The sequence below is a fragment of the Papio anubis genome, chromosome 3 (genome assembly GCF_008728515.1).
Source record: "Papio anubis isolate 15944 chromosome 3, Panubis1.0, whole genome shotgun sequence".
NCBI lineage: Eukaryota > Metazoa > Chordata > Mammalia > Primates > Cercopithecidae > Papio > Papio anubis.
The window spans coordinates 70,131,113-70,151,240 of NC_044978.1; the positions used below are offsets into that span (position 1 = coordinate 70,131,113).

General features: G+C 38.3%; 1 protein-coding gene across 3 annotated transcripts in view; it reads right to left on the minus strand.

Moving 5' to 3' along the window:
• USP53 (ubiquitin specific peptidase 53) overlaps positions 1–19,167 on the minus strand; it is a 78,528-nt gene extending 59,361 nt beyond the window's left edge. For 2 of the 3 annotated variants that reach the window (XM_021938751.2, XM_021938749.2), the window contains exons 1-2: positions 18,789–19,136; positions 13,963–14,086 (exon numbers count right to left, since the gene is read on the minus strand). The gene's annotated coding sequence lies outside the window, so the exon portion shown is untranslated. Of the gene's footprint in view, positions 1–13,962; positions 14,087–18,788 lie in introns of all 3 variants that reach the window. The other variant, XM_021938750.2, reaches the window with a different exon arrangement.
• Between the last annotated feature and the right edge of the window lie 961 nt (positions 19,168–20,128).

A 20,128-nucleotide genomic window follows, 5' to 3' on the forward strand; every position in this document is an offset into this window, starting at 1 on the left:
AGTGGAATATTATTCAGCCATAAAAAGGAAGTAGTGACACATATTACAACATGAATGAACATTAAAAAAGTTAAGCAAAGTGTAAGAAGTCAGTTACAAAAGATCATATATTATATGATTCCATTCATATGAAATGTCCACAACTAGGAAATCTACTAAGATAGAGAGAAGATTAATGGTTGTTTAGGACTGGACAAGTGGGGGCTATAGAAGCATGAGGGGTGATCATTAAAGGTAGAGTTTCTTTCTGAGGTGGTAAGAATGTTCCAAAATTGACTGTGGTAATGTACATATATTTCTGTGAATATACTAAAAACCACTGAATTTTACACTTTTAAAGGGTGAACTGTATGGTATGTGATTACATTTCAATAAAGCTGATTTTTAAAAAGAGCAAAAGAAAAGACTTTACATAGCACTCCTGAGACTGCCATCCTTACAGTTGTCTGCTTGCAGGGCTGACCTTTGGGAATTCAAGATTTGGGAAGGCTTTCTACGACTCTGATAAGAGTGGGTCACTGCACTTAAACTGCACAGACAAAATGTTTATCCTGAACACCTGCTTTCCTTCTGGAACTCTGGAATTTTGGTACGTCCCAGGCAGAGGATGCTTATGTGACCACCCCATAATAAAATGTTAAGCACTGAGTCTCTAATGAGCGTCCTGGTACACAACATTTTACACATGTCATCACAAAATCTATTGCTGGAGAAATCAGTGTGCCCTGTATGACTCCACCGGCAGAAGACAACTGGAAGTTTGTGCCTGGTTTCCTCCAGACTTCACCTCCTGCTCCTTCTCTGTTTGCTGATCCTGCTTTATATCCTTTCACTGTAATAAATCACAGCAATGCATACTATATGCTGAGCCCTGTGAGTCCTGCTAGAGAATCAACAAATCTGTCAGGTGGGAGGGATCTTGGGGACCTCCAAAATCAGAGGAATTATAGTACAGTAGTTGAAAGCTGCTTAATTTCTAGCAGACTGGCAAAAATATTAAAATACTATTGGTGAGGATAAAAGGGAAGAAGTACCTTCTTTCACTGCTAACAAAAAATGTAATCATACTATTATACCCTCTGGCAATATTAGATCAACATGGCAACAACTATTAAAATTTAAAACACACTTCAACCTCCAAAACTCAATACTGAGAATCTATACCCCAGAAATAAAAGTGCTATTTTTATTGAGGTACATTAGGTTGTACTAGTAAATAATGAAGGAAATAAAGTAAATATCCATCAGTAGGAACATAATTGCTAACAGGGTGTTTGCAGTGAATTCCTATAGTTTTATGTTACCTCTGCATTCACTTTGAACATAAGTTGGACTTTCTCGTACCAGAAACAGTGCTCAGTTACCCTTGACAGTTTCCAGTTTTCTGCCTGCTAGTTCCTCAATGTGGTCAATCCAGATATCCACTTTATACAACTGCTTCCTAGTAACCACCTATTTATAGGTGGTCAGTGAAATACAACCCCCTTGACTTGACCTACTGACTCACACAGCCTGCATGGGCTGTGCAGACATGCCACAGTGACCACCTTTCAGTCACAGTGACTCCATGAAACATGTACCCACTTACTCTAAACCCACCAATTAGAACTCCCTCCAGGAAACCCACCTAGGTAATATCCTGGACTCCAATAGAGGCTTTGGCCCACAGGTTCCCCTCGCTCTCTGTCTCTTGCTCCCTACCCAGTGGTTGAATATGCGTGTCTTGTGGCTCCTCACTTCCAGCTGGCCGTAGGAGGCATGCTGCCCTCTCCTCTCTCAATTTGTAAGTAACACTGCTTCTGTTATTTCATGTGTTTTGGTGAGTTGTATCCTGTGTGTCTCACCCAATAACAGCGGAATCCAACTTCTTTTCTGGTCAGGACTCTCCCAGAGAATGGCTATCTAGATAGGAATAAACTCAACACAGGTAAGACAAGAGCTACAAGGGCATCTGCCAGTATAAACAAGTTTCCTGTGAGAGACACCTATCAAGGGTCATGGATACTAAGGCATTAGGTCATATGCCAGGATAAAGAAGTATCCTGTGAAAGGCACACTGTAAACATCAATGACCAGATCTCCTGAAGTCCTGTCAGGGACGGGGTAGTGTTTATAGCCACTCTCCAGAGACAGACCACAAGACCACATTAGAGGAAAATACAACAGTGTCGTTGAGTGACAAAGGCAAAATGCAGGAATTTAATATGATCTCACTTTGGTAAAACAATGTATGTGTGAAAACACATATGCATTATATGATCACCTGAGCAAGGAGGAGTATATATGTATAATTGAAACAGGGTTAGACAGCCAACTTAGAAAATAAAAAAATATTAACTCAGTTATGTGCAGCTGAAGCCCAAAGAAAAAAAGAACAAAACATGTAAATATGCAAAGTCAGAGATACGCATATTATAGCATAAGATCCATGTGGAAGCAGAATGGGCTTCTTAGAGAGGTTACATCTTACTATAAAACGAAAAATGAGCACAAGTTTCATGTGTATGTTGAGAGGACAAGATGTATTTCAAAGACATGCTATGAACCAAGTAATCAAGTAATATACACAATAAAGTATGAGGCAGACAGAACCAGGGGTCAGATCATGGCTGGTCTTGAAGGTCACATAAGAAATTTAGACTTCACCTAATAGGTGGCAAAAAGCTTTTGTTGGTTTTAAGCAGGGAAATTACAATCAGACTTGTGGTATAAACAGACCATGGCAATGAATCAGATGAATTTGAGGTAAATTAATCTGCAAGTAAAAGGGATAAATTGGGAGGCTGGTGAAGGAATGCGGAGGAGAGATGTCATGGGCCTGCACAAGGGCAGCGGTAGCAGGAACAGGGGATGAATATGACACTCTTTCAGATGTAAGGTCAGCAAAACCTATGAAGCAGAGAGGAAAGTAAAGGAAGTTCCCAGGTTTCTACAGTGAATGGTAGTAGGACTGTTACACCAACTCAAATAGCATTTATAGGAAAATGAGCTTGTTTGAGAGAAAATAGAGCTCCATTTGGGATAAAATGAAAGAGATTCTACAGAACATTCAAGGGGTGAGATCCAAAAGGTAATCCTGGATTCAAAGGTAATCCTTAGATTCAAAAGGTAATTCTGGAGAAGAGTTTAGGGTTGAACATAATGGATTTTCAAGTCATGAACATATATACATAAGAAACCATAAGAATAGATGAAATGGTAAAGAAAGGGCATGCAAGTGAGAAAAATGGCAGCCTGAAAGAATATCAGAAACACCAGGTTTATGGTAGTAATTATTACACTGGAGCCAAAAGGACAATATTATTTTAGTCTTTATTTCACATAATGGCACCATATATAGATGGCTGGATGGATGATAGCAGATAGTCACTATAGTCTATGTTGTGCACAATTGCTATTATATGTGACAGAGGTCTAGAGCTGATGCTGCTAAGACCATTCAGATTTATAATCCCCAGGCAGAATACCTGGGTAGCAAAAAGGAAGGCAGAGCAGAAGGAATCTAACTCTTAACAGAAGGTCTAGAGGAGCAGCTACTAATTAACTCCTTCCTCCCTTTTATTCCTCTAAATCTACTTACACACACAACTGTAGTTTTCCTTACTCTTTCTTCTATTTTATATTGTTTTTTCTATTTCTATTTTAGTCTATTTTCTATTCGATAAGATACAAATTAAACCATTCAGAGGTCACTAGTATCTCAGTGACAGCTAATTTTCCTATGTACAATATTTTTGTACATAGGATGTTTAAGTTAACCGGCTTTTGAAGTGTAAGTTGCAATCAATAAAATTCATCCCGTTAGTGTACAGTTCCATAAGTTTTGACAAACCTACAGTCATGTAACCATTACCAGAACCAAGCTATAGAACATTTCCATCACCCTGAGAAGCTCTCCTGTGCCGCTTCACAGTCAATAACCTTCCTCACTGTGGTAGGCAGAATTCCAAAAGTGCACCCAACCCCCATCCCCAGATTTCATACCCTATAGAAACCTGTAAATATGACAAGATATCTATTCCATTATCACGTTACGTTATATGGCACAGTTGACCTAAAAATATGGCGATTATCTGGTTGGGCCTAATGTAATCACATGAATCCTTAAAAGCAGAGCGCTTTCTCTGGCTGGTGACAGAAAAAGAGAGATTTGAAGCATGAGAAAGACTTGATGTGCCATTGCTGCTTCGAAGGTGGAGGGGGCCTTAACATGAGAGAACAGGTCCTGGTTGACAGTTAACAAAGAAACAGGAACCTCACTCCTACAAGGAAATACCTCTGCCAACAACCTGAATGAACCCGAAAGCAGATTCTTCTTCCTTAGGGTCTCCAGATAAAAGGCCAGGTCATTTGATGCTTCGACCACTTTTGTAAGACAGAGAGCAGAGAATCCAGTTAAAAACGACCTAGACTTCTGACCTACTAACACTGTGAAATAATAAATGTGCATTGTTTTAAGCTGTTAAAGTTGTGGTAATTTGTTACGTAGTATAGAAAATTAATACATTCAACCCGCAAGGAAACATTGATCCACTTTCTGTCCTAGTTTCAACTTTTCTAGAATTTCTCATAAATGAACTCATACTTTTGAGTTTCATCTATATTGCTGCACAAATCAGTAGTTGTACATTCCTTTTGATTACGGAATAATATTCTTTTGCTTATCTCTTTACCAGTAGGTAGATTAATTAGAGTTGTTTCCATTTTGGGGTTATTATGAATTAAGTACCTATATACATTCAAGTACAAGTCTTTCTGTGGACACATTTTTCTTGTAAATACCTAGCAGTGGGACTGCTAGGTTGTACTGTAAATGTATGCTTAACTTTATAGAAAATTGCCAAAGTGCTTTCCTAAGTTTTTGAATACTATACAATTTTTAATTCCTCCTTTATATAGGAGAGTTATAACTACTCCACATCTTCAACAATTGTTACTGTAAGTCTTTTTAAGTTAAACTATTCTAGTGGGTGTGTTTAGGAGTATCACATTACAGTTACAATGTGCATTTCTGTAATGACTAATGATATGGAGTAGTTTTATGAAGATATATGCCATACATATATCTTCAGAGAAATACACATTCAAATCTTCTACTTATTATTGTATTGGGTTGTATGTGTTATTGACACAGGAGTACTGGGAAGGGAGGAGCATGGTTCCTTTAAATGATATGGAAGTGGGGAAGGGAAATGCTGGGTAGAGGAGGCTGTGGTCACTGGCTAGGGCTCCACCTCCATGGACCTAGGTGAGGACAGGCACTCCTGCCTTTGTGCCCAAATGTGGCATTTTCCAAGACCACCCTGGCCCACCACGCCCCCATCCTGGGCCTATAAAAACCCGAAACCCTAGTGAGCACACACACACGCAGCCAGATGTCAAGAGGAGCACATCGGCGGAAGAAGATGTGAGCGGCTGGTCATCAAAAGAAACATGCCAGCACAAAAGCACATCAACAGGCACTGGCACACCACCAGGTCATTGATCACTGGGAAGAGGCGGAGTTTGGCCGGGGCCAACTAGTAGTCCAACTCCAGGTGAAAACCATCTCCCTTCTGGCTCCCCCACCGGCTGAGAGCTACTTTGACTCAATAAAACTTTATTTATATAATAATAAAATTTTATTTATACTCATTCTCCAAGACCACATGTGATCCGATTCTTCCCCTACACCAAGGCAAGAAACCTGGGATACAAAAAGCCCTCTGTCCTTGTGACAAGGTAGAGGGTCTAATTGAGCTGGTTAACACAAGTGCCTATAGGCAGACTAAAAGAGCCACCCTGTAACACACGCTCACTGGGGCTTCAGGAGCTGTAAACATTCACCCCTAGACACTGCCATGGGATCAGAGCCCCAAAGCCTGACCATCTGTATGCTCCCTTAGAGGTCTGAGCGGGGGACACTGAAGAAGCGAGTGACACCCCCATCGCACAAGGCAACCTTTCCTGTTTCATTACTATTGAGTTTTAAGTCAATCTCAGGTCACTGCAAGCTCCGCCTCCCAGGTTCATGCCATCCTCCTGCCTCAACCTCCCAAGTAGCTGAGACTACAAGCACCCACCACCACGCCTGGCTAATTTTTTGTATTTTTAATAGAGACGGGGTTTCACCATGTTAGCCAGGATGGTCTCAATCTCCTGACCTCGTGATCCGCCCACCTCAGCCTCCCAAAGTGCTGGGATTACAGGTGTGAGCCACAGCGCCTGGACGTTATTAGAGTTATAATCATCTCATAAAGTGAACTGGGAAGGGTTTTTTCCTCTTTAATTTTCTGGAAGAGTTTATGAAGACCTGCTATTATTTCTTCTTAAAAGACTGGTGCAATTCATCAGTAGCACTATCTGGGCCTAGAATTTTCTTTATGGGAATACTTTAAATCACAAACTCGATCTCTTTGATAGAAAGTGCTACTTAGGTTTTTACTTCTTCTTCAGGGAGCTTTCATAGTTTGTGTCTTTAAAGGACTTTTCCCATTTCACCTAGTTGTCAAATTTATTGGCAAAAAAATTCACAATACTCTGTATTATCCCCTTAATGTTGGTAAGGTTTGCAATGATGTCCATTCTTTCACTCCTGATACTGTTAATTTGTATCTTCTCTTTTATTGATCAGTCTTGGCTAGGGATCAATTTTATTGATACTTTCAAATAATCAGCTTTTCATTTCACTAATTTTTTTTTTTTTCTATTGCTTTCCTGTTTTCTATTTCATTGGTTTCCAGAACTCTATTATTTTTTTTCTCTGCTTACTTTGGGCTTAATTTGCTCTTCTTTTTCCATTTTTCTGATAAAAGCTTAGAGCTTTCTTCTTTTCTAATATAAGCATTTCGTGTTATAAATTTCCCTCCACACTGCCTTAGTTTAAATCCCACACAGTCTGCTATATTGTTTTCAATTTTATTCTGTTCAACATAGTTTCAAATTTCCCCTGTTCAACTTTCAAGTACTCCTTCCCCCAGCCTCCTGGAGTTTCTCCCTGTACCCAGTTCCCAGCCAGAGATTCAAGGGCACTCTTATGCAGACTGCCAGGGTTTTCTCTCTGTGAAATTCTTTCCCTTCTAGCATTCTGCTCCACAAATTCTAGTCACCTCAGCCTCCCCGACCATAGCTTTAAATCAGATCTATAAAGATATTTATAACTAACCTCCCTCCCTAACTCCACAATATTTAAATGCACTGGGTTTCATTGTTAAATAATTCTAAACCTCATACATGCTAAGAAACACAAGTTTAAAATGTGACAGTCATGATATTCTTTTGGCTAGTATATAGTAATTTGCATTCTAACAGTTCATTGTTAACACTCTGTAATATAATAAAACATGGCTGCTTTGGGCTTAATGTAGCATTTACACATCGGTTCTGTTTAAAGAAATTCAGGCCAGGTGTGGTGGCTCATGCCTATAATCCCAACACTTTGGGAGGCCAAGGTGGGCGGATCACAAGGTCAGGAGATCAAGACCAGCCTGGCCAAAATGGTAAAACCCCGTGTCTACTAACAATACAAAAATTAGCCAGGTGTGGTAGCACACACCTATAATCCCAGCTACTCAGGAGGCAGAGGCAGGAGAATTGCTTGAACTCAGAAGGTGATGCTTGCAGTGAGCCGAGATAGCACCATTGCACTCCAGCCTGTGCAACACAGCAAGACTCCATCTCAAAAAATAAAATAAAATAAAAATATTTAAAAAGAAATTCAGGTCTCCAATAAAATACTATATGGATATAGGTACTTAGACTGTGATGCAAATCATCTTCCTTACTTTGAGTTATGGTCAAAAAAGTATGAAAGCCACTAAACTAAACTTTTTTCCTTCTTTTGACACTGTAAGAAATATCAGGTCAGGAGAAGTTTAATGGACTCCAGGTTTTAGAGACCGTAAGTAGTAGAGCTAAAATTCGGAATTAAACACTTTAAGGGCCAATTTAACACTTTTACCTCTAACCAAAGCACCTATGATGATCAGACCTGTTTTAAGGTAACCCTAGTAGCACTAAGAAAAATAATGTGGAAGGTAAAGATTCTAGAAGCACATCAGGAAGATCACGAACACAGAAGTACCAGGGAGGAAACTCTTAATTAGTTGGGATTTCTAACTTGTCCTCTAGCAAGTCACCTTCTCCTTTTTTGACTTTTCACCAACCCTAAAATCTTGGTTCTCTAATATTTAAAGGCAGCGATCTTCAAATTGGGATATGCACATCCAAGAAAACATAATGATTTTCCCAGAGATTAAAGGTATGGTTAGATTTAAAGGAATTAATTTACAGATCTGCCAGTTCCAAATTTACACTTTCCTAGAACTGATCTGGCTAACAATTAGTCTGTAGTTCTTTCCCAGTTCTGCTTTCACAATTGCCTTCCTCCTACTTTACAAGATAATGACAAATACCCTTCACCTGTCCTACATCTTACTGCATTCTATTTTCTAGGTTTACTACAAAAATCTCCAGGTGCCAAACAAAGGAGCAACTCAAAATATTGGTGTACTTTAAGCTTCCTTTAATTGGGCACCTTAACTCACGCTCAACTTATCTCACTAAAAGATACATTTGTAATAAACTTTTAACTTCTTAGGTTTTAGTTATTTCTTAAAATGTATTATGTGCATATAGATACTGAAAATGGAGACAGTGAAAGTTCAGATTTACTGGTTCCCAAAGTAATTTTACGTATAACATAATCCACAAGGGAAAAATATACATCTTTTATTTTATTATAAAGAAGTATAATAAAGTGGTTGAAATGATTTAAATCATAAAAATAATTATAAAAAATAGTGAGAATATATATATATTTTTTTTATTATTACATGCGTTCCAGGAGAAAAAGAAGTAATGTAAAATCCAGCAATCCCTAGTGGTATATATCCAAAAGAAAGAAAATCAGTATATCAAAGAGATGTCTGTACTCCCATGTTTATTGTGGCATTATTCACAATAGCCAAGATATGGAATCACTCTAAGTGTCCTAAGTGTCCACCAATGGATGAATGGATAAAGAAAATATGGTATGTATACATAAGGGGATATTATTCAGCCATAAAAAAGAATGAAATCTGGTCAACTGCAACAATATGGATGGAACCGAAGGATATTCAGTGAAGTAAGACAGGCACAGGAAGACAAATATCCCATGTACTCACTCATATGTGGGAGCTAAAAAATAAATAAACAATCTCATGGAGATAGAGAGCAGAATAACGATTACTAGAGGCTGGGAAAGGAAGTGGAGAGGAGGGATAAAGAGAGGTTGGTCAATGTGCAAAAATACAATTAGAAGGAATAAGTTCTCGTGTTCAGTAGCACAATATGGTGACTAAAGTTAACAGTAATTTATTGTATATTTCAAAATAACTACAAGGGTAGTATTAGAATGTTACTAACTCAAAAAAACAAACGTTTAAGGTGATGGACATCCCATCAACCCTGATTTGATCATTATACATTGTAGGCTTATATCAAAATATCACATGTACCCCATAAAGATGTGCAACTATTACATATTCACAAAATTTAAAATTTAAAAAAGATACAATTCTATTGCAACAATAAGGAAGAAAATAAAAGAACTAAATTGACATCCATCATCATAGAAAATTAATGTTAATTTAAGCTTGAAAAATCACCAAATAGCAATACAGAATTCATATTTAGAAATATAAATAAAACTATAGAAAATCAGCTGAAAGACTTAAAAGTGTTTGCTTCTTTGGGGTGGCACTAGAAGAGAAGTGCAAGGTGCTATTGTATATTGTGGTAAGTTTTCAGTGCGATGCAGTTTATGTCCATGTTTGATTTCAAAATCATCCTCCTCTCTCCTTTGCTCTGCTCTGTATGGGACAACCATACAGAGCTGATCTCTGCAAACATTTCCCAGGATCCCTGTGAATCCATTTCTGGCCCATTTCAGCCAATGAGAGGCACTGCCAGAAAATCAAAGACAGAGGAGAGAAGCCAAGGTATTTCTCCCCTTCTCTCTCTGCCCTGGTGCTATCTCTGGCATATTCTCCTCGAAGGCTCAAGTTCCCCGTCTATAGAAAGGCCTCTAAGGTTCTAGGTCAGGCTTGGTGGCTCCAGCTCTTGGGCTCCTGTCTTTGGACCTTAAGCCTAGGGACAGTGGCAACTTCCAACACCAGATAATTTATCTTCCCCTGGTGGCTCCTTAAGGTCTTTTTGTTTTGTTTTGTTTTTTGTTTTTGTTTGAGTTAGAGTCTCACTCTGTCATCCAGGCTGGAGTGTAGTGGCCTGATCATGACTCACTGCAACCTTGACCTCCTGGGCCCAAGCGAACCTCCTGCCTTAGCCTCTCAAAGTGCTGATATTACAGGTATGAGCCACTGCGCCCCTGTCACTAATACTAATTCTAATGTAATACGACAGTTTTGATTTTCTGAATGGGACTAATACAAGTAACTATTTGATATTTTCAGATACAGGTGTCAGAAAATATTGACAAAGATTCTCTCCTTGATCAAACTCTACTCAAGCTATTCCATGTTCTTTTTCATCTATTCCTCAACTTTTGGACTTGTTTGTCTCTATGTTGTCCAATTTTAGCAAAAGTCCTACTAAGTCAAGCCAGCCATTCTCCTTATCTGATCACCCTCATACTTGATTAGGTTCCTCATCCTTCACCATCCTCTAGGTGATGTCTGATCACCCTGGCCTGCCTTCAACAAGAATCCTGTTAGGTCAGTTTGGCCAGAATCCTCTTATTCCTAATGTTGCCCCCTAGTAATTTTCCATCCACCAACCACACCCACATCATTGTCTATAAATTCCCGTTTTTACTTGTAGTATACAGAGTAGAGCCCAATCTCTCTCCCCATCTGCAAGACTCCACTGCAGTGCTCCCTATATCTATCTGTAACAAGTGTCTTCCTTACCGTCTTTAACAATTGTCATGAATAATTTTTTCCTTAACAGCAAAAATTTCAAAAAGTTTAAATACATAAATATATTTCACAATGCTTAAGAAATTCTTAAAGAAAAACATGAGAAAAATGGCAGAATCACTTCAAAGCATCTTATATTCTCCTAAACTGTTTACATTGAATGAAATTCTCAGAAGTTCACTTATGGCTTGTTAAAAGCAACTGCATTACTCTACAACACTGCAAATATGAAATAAGTAAAATAATATATCCCCAAATAAAAGAGTAGAACTTACTCTTTCTAAGAATTTATATTTGTCAAACTGCATTTGTGTTTTTAACTCCAATGTAAATAAGTACTTCAGTAGCAGATCTACTGAATGTATCAATACAATTTGATAGATAACTGCTTCTTCCTAAAAGAGTTAATAGTCCAGCTAAAAGGAAAAACTCAGCAATTTCCCTCTCTTTTAGTATACATTTTCGTAAATAATTTTTTAAACAGTATGGAAGAGCATATAAGGAAAACCAAGTCTCCCCCATATCAATTATATTCCCCATAGGCAACCACTACCAATGTCTTATGTGTCCCTTCAGAATGCATTTGTGCAGTTATAAACATATATCCACATTTGCCTGTAAAATAAGGATAATTACAACATTTACTGTTATTAAAATTTCTGTAAGGCTTAAATAAGAAAAAAACAAAATTTTTAACTTTATTAAGTGCTTAATATCAGTTATTAATACTTTCCAATAAAATATTTACAAATAAAAAACTTAAATTTGAACTTCAAAATTAATCAGAAGTATGAGAAAGAGAGAGAGAAAGAAAAGAAAGAAAATAAGTCACTGCTGCTTTCTTATGAGTCAGTGCTTTACCAGCAATAATTTTATCCCAAAAGGCAAGATTCCAGAGCCACTCTCCTTCATTACCCCAGACAAGACTATCAGACTATCTTTTCTCCTTCCGAAACTTAAGCCCAATACATAATTAGTTAAGTAATCTACACCATGCTATATAAATTATTTAATAGGTGTTTTCCCCCAAAAGGGGATGACACTATATGGAATTTGGTCAAATTCTAACATCCAATAATTCTAACATCCAATAACTTTATCAGGCTACTAGAATGCTCTAGGTAAATGATAATGGCATCTTAAACCTGATTCATTATACCTATTATGGGTTGAATTGTGTCTCCCAAAAACACATGTCTAACTCCCAGACCTGTGAATGTCAATGTATTTGGAAACAGGGTATTTGCAAATGTTATCAGATTAAGATGAGGTCATTAGGGTGGGCCCTAATCCAATGTGACTGGTAGCAGTCATTACAAAAAGAGAAAGAGAGAGAATGATGACAGAGGCAGAGGCTAGAAGGATGAAGCTGCAAGTCAAGGAACACCAAAGATGAACAGCCACTGTCAGAAGCTAGGAAGGGGCAAGGAAGGATTCCATTCAGAGCCCTCAGTTGGAACCAATCCTGCTGACAACTGGATTTTGGATTTCTAGCTCCAGAACTGTGAGAGAATAAATTTCTGTCATTTAAGCCACCCAGTTTGAGGTACTTTGTTACAACAGCCCTAGGAAACTAATATAATGGTTGATAAAGCCATAAGACTCTTTGTTCTTTTATGTGTATTGATTTTTTCTTTTGATTATCAAACAGTACTTGTTCATTAGATTTCTGAAATACCACAGAAATACTACATAAAGAAAATTAGAAATATCCATAATTCCATATTAGTAGAGAATCACTTCTATTCAAAGATATTCTTAACAGTACACATCAAGCTGTAAAGTAAAACTTCATATTAACATCTTTTCACTAACAGCTCCTCAAAGATAAACTGAGGACTTTCTGATGATATGCTACAACTGCTCATCTTACTAGTAGAAGTATTTAAGATTTTATTTTAGATAACTAGATAGCAAACAGAAGAGTTATACCAAGTTGAAGTAATACAAAAAAAAACCTTTATCTTCAAGTAGACAGTGTCAGAAAAAAGAAAAAGTATCTTTCATTAGAGAAGTAACTTTGTGTTTATAAAGCTAAAGGATTATAGTAAGGAAGGTATAATTGAAGAATAAATATTCTTTGATGTATAAAACCATTGTCACTCTAGAAATGGAGGAATTAGAGAAGACTGCAGTCGAAAATTTATACAACAAAGACAGAAAATAAAATTAATAAGAAAAAAGACTATAATACTGCCAACAAAAAGACGGCAAATTTTAAGTAATTTTCAATGTTTCCATTTTTTTGCTCTATTGCTTTGTGTCTAACAAAAAACTGTGATTTATTTCATGTTGCTTTTACCTATTCACCAGTTTCCACTAGTAACTAACTAGCAAAAGACAAGCATACACATGTATCCAGAATATAGGACATGGTCACAAAGAAAATGGCTTACGGTAGTCTACTTTAAGACATGATCTCCAGAAGAAAATTATGTCAAGTCAGCAATAACCTAACACTTACTTGCCTTGACAAAGCCCCAAACTGAACTCTTAACTTTATCTATACCTTCTTCCCCATCTCGGTCAATGGCTACTTTATCTTTCCAGTTGCTGAGAACAAGTATCTTGATGTCATCTTTGACTTCTTTTTCTCTCATATTTCAGGATCTGACCACTTCTCACCACCTCCACTTCAACAATTCTGGTCTTGGCCATCATCACATCTTGTGTGGATTAAAAAATAGCTGCCTGTCTCCTGGCTTCTACCCTTACACAGTAACATATAAGTCTATTCCGGGGAGTAGACAGAGATCTTTCTAAAATTAAATCATAAGGTCACTATCTGCCCAGCCCCTCATCCAACTTCTTGACCTTTGGCTTTCCCATTCCAGCCACATCAGTCTCCTTCTCATTCCTGCACACCATGCAAACTTCTGTTCCCTATATTGTTTGCACTGGCCATTTTCCTGCCTGGAACACATTCCCCCCATGATGCCCACATGGCTTTGCCCTCCCTCCCTTCATAATTGCTTTGCTAAAAAAAATCACTTAAATGAGGCCTACACTTACTTAAAATTGCAAACCATCTCAATCTGTACCACACTTTCCCAATTCCTCTTACCTTGCTCTACTTTTTCTTTCCTCCTTGGCACTTTTCTCCTTCTAAATATATTATAGAATTGACTGTTTATTCTTTATTGTCTCTTCTCCAAATCCACTTAGAATGTAAAGCAAATCGCAAGCATCTGGAACAGAACACAGTGCATGGTTAAGTTTTCATCAAATATTTATTAAAGGAAGCTCAGGAAATAAAGTAAAATCTCAAACAACAAACCCTTTGGAAAAAACAGTGTTCCTAACAAAGACAACCTAGGCACTAAAGTATAGGACAATTTCCTACCATCTGGCAGGTAGGTCAGTGTCAGTACTACACTGACAAAGGAGGAGCATTATCTCATGCCTATATGGCAGCACCATATAGGAGGAAAAATCTAGGGCTCAAACAATCTGCTCACCTAAGTATGGGGAGGGGAACCATGAGAGGGGCAACAGTTTATTATGCAGGATGAGGAGTTAAGAAAAAGCCAAAGCATGAGGTATCTGATGGGCAAAGAATACCCTGATGGGTTCTTGACAAGGATGGAATCCATACCCTGATAGTGACCTTATAATTCCCATAGATATTTTATTCCTCTTCTGATATAAAATTTACAACACATTGCTCAACTACTCAATCATTAAAAATGTATCAGTTTCATCATCTATAATCAAAATCAATATAAAAAGGTTCATAGGGCTATTGTGAGAATCATAAACCATGTATAAAATACCTAATAAATGGCCAAAACGTAGGCATTCGACGAATGCAGGCTAATTATAATAACATTATCTTCCACGTAAAATGATTTTTAACAATATCAACAAGGATTTAGAAAAAAGCAGAAGCTGTATTATATATTTTATATTCCATTTTGCTTTCTTTAAGGAAATACCTTAAACTGATATATTAAACTTAACTATTGCTTTAATTCAGATTAATGAGATCAGATAAACTGTTCAACACCATGTCAATTTCTTAAATTTAAAATTTTAGTAGCGGTTCTTAGTAAATGATAAGCAATTTTTGTTATGGAGCTATCCTAGTTTAAGAATAACTAGTATATGAAAAACCCAATTTGTAAAATGAATGGTTGGGAATGCTTCACATTATAAGTGGATTTTCAATAAGAATTGTTGTAAATGTTCATTTACAAAACTTTTCTGGACTAGAAAGGAGAGGAGAAAATTGAGTTAAAATGTTAGCGGTCAATGGATCAGAAAGATAAAGTGACTGAAATAAGAATGTCAGCAACAGAGATTTGATTTAGAAATTTTCAACAAATGTACAAGTTTTCAAAATAATAACTACTTAATGATTTCTTTTTTTTTTTTTAAAGACAGAGTCTCACTCGGTTGCCCAGGCTATAGTACAATGGCACAATCTTGGATCACTGCAACCTCCACCTCTCGGGTTCAAGTGATTCTCCTGCCTCAAGCCTCTTAGTAGCTGGGACTACAGGTGTGCACCACCACGCCTGGCTAATTTTTGTATTTTTTAGTAGAGATAGGGTTTCACCATGTTGGCCAGGCTGGTCTCAAACTCCTGGCCTCAAGTGATCCACCTGCCTCAGTCTCCCAAAGTGCTGGGATTACAGGCGTGAGACACAGTGCCCAGCCAACATTATCTAATTAACTTTTTACTTTCTAGTGTTTAGCACTATGCCTAGCATACAATAGGAGGTCAATAATGTTTATTGAATACCTCTAACTCAGAAAAGCGCAGCAGTAAAAAACTTCCAAAGGAAGGGTATTTCTTAAAACTTCTTTTTTGTAATATGTGTAAAATTGAAGACTAATATAATTATCTTCAAATTAATTCAAAAATACCATGACACCTCAAATAACTGATTTTGTTCATAAAAATAGCTAAGATATTGGAATAAGGTTTATTCTGCAGAAAAAAATTCTGATGAACTACAAAGATGAGTATATGAAGCAACTCTTCTGAAGTCTCACGTAAAATCAAAATTCTTTAGCCAGATGCAATGGTTTGTAGCCTTTTCTTGTATCATGGACATCTTTGGTGGCCTAATGAAGCCTTCTATGAATAATGTTTGTAAATGAACAAAATAAAATTCATAGCATAAAATAAGAAAAAGAAAAAAATACTAAGATCACAAAGAAAACCAATTATATTAAAACTCAATTCTAACCATAGACCACAGTTCTAATCATGGGCTTTTGGTTCAACAATTCCTGATAGAGGATATGAGTTAACTTGGAAGAATATTATTTGCCTAAATATTCTATATACTGTACATGGTATCTATGGTATTCTTATGAATTTTAAAAAATGTATAACCTGTAAAGATTATGATATTACATAAAGTTATTTAAAATTTATCCTTTGAGGATTTTTACTTGTAGCAGAGCAGGTTGCATCCATTCCGTGCTCCTTTTATGTGCAAATACTGTAATGCAAAAGTTTCTAAAATTATCTGTACAAAATTAACAATATAATAATACTATTATTTGTGACATCATTATTTCTACCTAGCTCTGCAAAGATGACATAAATCAGCACACTTCCTTCCTTAAAACAAGAGCTCATGAGCAGAGTAAGCTAACCTGGCAATCATTTTGGCCCTAGCACACCAAGCACACTATGTTCAAAATGCTTCCAGATGCAATATATAAACTACCCAGCTTTCTAAAGGTTGTTTTTGAGTTCTACAAGAAATACCATATAGTTAAAGCTGTCAAAAAGGATCTTCTAAGTATTTTAGTAACAAAATATCTTTGTAGGATAGTTTAATCCATCACTTTATAAAGATCAAATATGTTTTTGGAACGTTGTAGGGTTAAGCATGTACCCCCTCTACCCCAGTAAGAAAGAGAGTTCCAAACAGTTCCAGGAGGGAAAATAATCCTGATTTTGGCTTTTAAAGCTATATGTAACCTTAAATGAGATAAAACTTTCATTTTTAAACTTTGTCTTGCTAAAACAAACTTGTAAACCATATGGTACCGAAGTTGTATTTCTTGATACTGCAGAGCTTAAAATAAACATCTAACACTAAACAATATAAAAGAACTTGAATCACAGCACATATGGCAGGTCTTAAGAGTACTGTGATTTTTCTTTTTTTTCTTTAAGGAAAAGAATAAACTAGGTGGAAAAGTCTCCCTTCCCATTAAAATATCTTTTTTAAAACTATCTTGTGCATTGTTTAGTGAAAATAGTATTAATGAATTGATTATTAGTGTCAAATTCCATGAACTTACACAATCTACATACATTTTTTAAAATACTTTTTTAAATTCTTAGGAAAAAGGAAAGGCCGGTTCTTAGTCTCTTTTTTACACGTTAGGAAGAAATACACACATCTACTAGTTTCATTAATGAAAAAATCTTAATAAACCACTTTCATGGTTTATCACCAGTAATCACGAACCTGCACAAATTGTATCAAGGAGCTTATTTTAAAAGCCATTGACATACAAAACAAAAACCTTATTTCTCAGACTATAATTAACTACTACTTACACAGAGTTTGTCTATTTGGAATTCTTATGACAACAGCAGATAAATCATATATTACTTTTGCAGAGTAAGTTTTGTTCCCTTTGGTTTTGTTTTGTTTTTTAAATGTATCTTTAACAGGACTAAGGGTCTTTGCTTAGACCATCATCATGGAACTGAAAAGAACAGAAAATAAAACTAACAAGTATAAATGTAACTAAAAGTTCACTTCCATCCGATATTTTGTGTTAGCACTTGCTACTCACTTTAAATAGTGAAAACCAGCAAGGCTTTTCTTTAAAGAACTGAAAGTGAATCAGATCTTAATCACAAAAACCTTCCTTCCTAAGTTTACTGGGTTTTTTTGTTTTTGTTTTTGTTTTTTTGGAGACGGAGTCTCGCTCTGTCGCCCATGCTGGAGTGCAGTGGCGCGATCACGGCTCACGGCAAGCTCTGGTTCAAGCAATTCTCCTGCCTCAGTCTCCCGAGTAGCTGGGACTACAGGTTTACTATTAAACCTACCTCAAAAATAGCCTTAGATATTCTTTGCAAAATATATATATTTACACACACACACACACACACATACACACACATATACATATTTCCAGATAAGGAAACGTTCGGAAAACTTTGCTGTCCTACTGGTAATTCCCTGCACACTTTGCATTGATCAAGAAAACCTTGTAGTAGGGTTACAAACCTCAAAACATCCTCAGATTGCAGGTTTTAGAAACCCTCCCTATTACACCTGTGCAAGTACTTCCTGTTCTCCAACACTGTTTTAAAAGTTTGGTAAATGCCCCGTAAGCCACCCTTTAGAAGCTAAACATTAACTTTATATACATCACTACTACCACTGAGAAACCACCACCCACCACCCCAAGAATCTCACGAGTCCAGTCATCTCTCTTCTTCAAGGAGGGAGTATAACCATCCTGGACCCCTTTAAGTAAAAACCTGTGTGCTCAGGCGAGGCAATGTGGCCTGGACAGGGAGGGGCAGGAGCCAAGTAAGGGTAATATTCATAACCCCAGCAGGACTTCAGCTTCTGCCCCGTCGCCGCCCTCAAACACGGCAGCAATAACAACCAGGACCCAGCCAGTACAGCACCTCCTCCCGCCTCGCGCGCGCCTCCAGCCTGGCCTGAGGCATCTCCGCCAGACGCGACCAGAAGGGGGGCGACAGGGCTGCGCGACCTCTGGCGCCTGAACCGCCCAGCGAAGAGAGTGTGTGTGTGTGCCCTGAGGGCCGGGTCCAGAGGATGTCGCCGGGTTGCGAGGGGAGAGACAAGCTCTGGGGCTAGAATGAGAGTGTCCCGGTCAGGCCCGCGGGGGTCGCAGGTCGCTGGATCTCCAACCACAGGGCTGGCTTCGGAGACTTACCTTGAGCTCTACCCTCCTTGCGCGAGGAGCGTGCGGTCCAGGTAGAGAAATACCGGCCTTCCACTCCCACACAGCTACCTCCCGCTGGCCCAGCTCCGCTTCACGCCGACACCCACCAGACACACGGACTGCTGCCACCGTACCGAGGTTCACCGGGAACTGGAGCAGAGGAGGCTGGTCTCCGCCGCCCAGAGCCCGACTCTGCGAGCGGAGCATGCGCACACGCCCCAATACCCAGGGGCCAGTCAGACCAGTGACACCTGCGATCAACAGGTCCCTGGAGCCCCGCCCCTCTCCCCGCCTCGAGCCTGCCCCTCGGAGCTGGCTCCGCCTTCACGCTCAACGAGGTAACCCTGCCTCCGCTCGCGATTTCCCGGCTTTCCGGACCTGCGGAATCGTATTCCCGCGGGGATTTGATGGCGAGTGCGATACAGTTGGCGTCCTCGAAGGCGCGAGATCGCGCGAGACCAGGAGATAGAACATTTCCCCAGAAGCGGCAGCGTGGCGCTAGAGTTTGGTTGTTGGGGGCAAGGTGGTTGTAGGACGTGCTGTCTGGTGTGGCGAGAAAGAGAGGCTAGTTCCTCAGGAGGAAGCGATTATTCTGGTGCTCTTGGTAGTTCATTCGGTATTTTCTAAGCTCGAGAACGCGGATCCACCAAGGACTTTACTTAGGTTGTTACCTGAGAGAACAATCCGTAGTTTGGAATCAAAACGCCTTGCGGACACGCAGTTTCCTTTAGCTTTCCGTGAGTCCTTAGACGATCTGTTTGCAGTTAAATGGCTTCCTGTGGCGTGAGTGTGTATTCCCCAAGCAGTTGTTTCTTGCCTTTAATTAGATAGCTTTAATAAGTCTGTTGACGTAGTTAATGATTAATTGTCAGAAAAGTCTGTCCACTTCCTTGCCGTGCTTTCTAACAGGTTTGAAGTTAAAATGTGCTGCTGGGAATTGGGCTAAACTTTGATTTTAAAAAAGGTTTCTTAGGAATAGTAGTAAAAGAAAAACCCATTGTCATTGGTACCAAATATATCTCAAGTAAATAAATAAGGTTTTGGAACTCATTCCGAAGCTGGTGTAAGCTGAACATACTAATTGTAAAAATGGATTTCAGTAAACCCAGAGGCACTTCTAAAAGTTTATTTCAAGAAATAGGGGAAAGAAATACTGGACGTTGACACAGGCGACAAATAGGACCCGTTTGTAATGTCTGAGGCTGAATCATTAAGAATTTATTGCGCATTTACTATGTTCCCTTTACTGAACTAGGCACTGTAGGAAATAGGATAAAATGAAGCCGTGGTTTCTACCCTCAAAATATTGAAAACTGTGGGAGAGGTGGGGA